This window comes from Meleagris gallopavo, chromosome 22 (genome assembly GCF_000146605.3).
Source record: "Meleagris gallopavo isolate NT-WF06-2002-E0010 breed Aviagen turkey brand Nicholas breeding stock chromosome 22, Turkey_5.1, whole genome shotgun sequence".
Taxonomy (NCBI): Eukaryota; Metazoa; Chordata; class Aves; order Galliformes; family Phasianidae; genus Meleagris; species Meleagris gallopavo.
In genome coordinates this window covers 12,620,932-12,621,701 of record NC_015032.2, presented here as the reverse complement: position 1 = coordinate 12,621,701, position 770 = coordinate 12,620,932, and positions in this window count along the sequence as shown.

Here is a 770-nt window from a genome sequence, read left to right as displayed (position 1 = left end):
AGTGACCGCCCCACGTGTCTGAGCTGAGGGAGGCTGCCAGCGTGACTTCATAAAGACTGAAGTCCTGCCCCGCCCTGTGATGTCACAATGCCTTTCCCGGTGCGGGTGCAGCCGTGCACCCAGCTTGGGGCTGGGGACCCTACCCCCAAATCCCACCTCCCTGTTCCACCTCCCCTTTTTCCAATCCGCCTGCACTCTGTAATTTTCATGAGCACACGAGGTCATAGAATCATAGAATCGTATAGTGGCCTGGGTTGAGAAGGCCCACAGTGCTCACCTAGTTTCACCCCCCCTGCTATGTGCAAGGGCGCCAGCCACCAGAGCAGGCTGCCCAGAGCCACATCCAGCCTGGCCTTGAATGCCTCCAGGGATGGGGCATCCACAGCCTCCTTGGGCAACCTGTTCCAGTGTGTCACCTCCCTCTGAGTGAAAAACTTTCCCCTACTATCTAACCTAAACCTCTCCTGTCTTAGTTTAAAGCCATTCCCCCTTGTGCTACCACTATCCACCCTCGTAAACAGACGTAAACGGAGGTCAGGTGCTCCTCTCCCCATCCTTTTGACCCCTTCAGTCCAACAGCCATGAATATGGGATTAATTTTCTTTATTCCTATGTAGGCAAGAAAATAAAAGAATATCTGATAGTACAGAGCAAGAGATTTGAACCTTTGCTTTTACAGCTCCCGTAGCAGTGTCTCTGTTTGTCCTCTCCTCCTCAGCAACACAGTGTTCTCCCTGACGCAGAATCACAGAATTGTAGGGGCTGGAAGG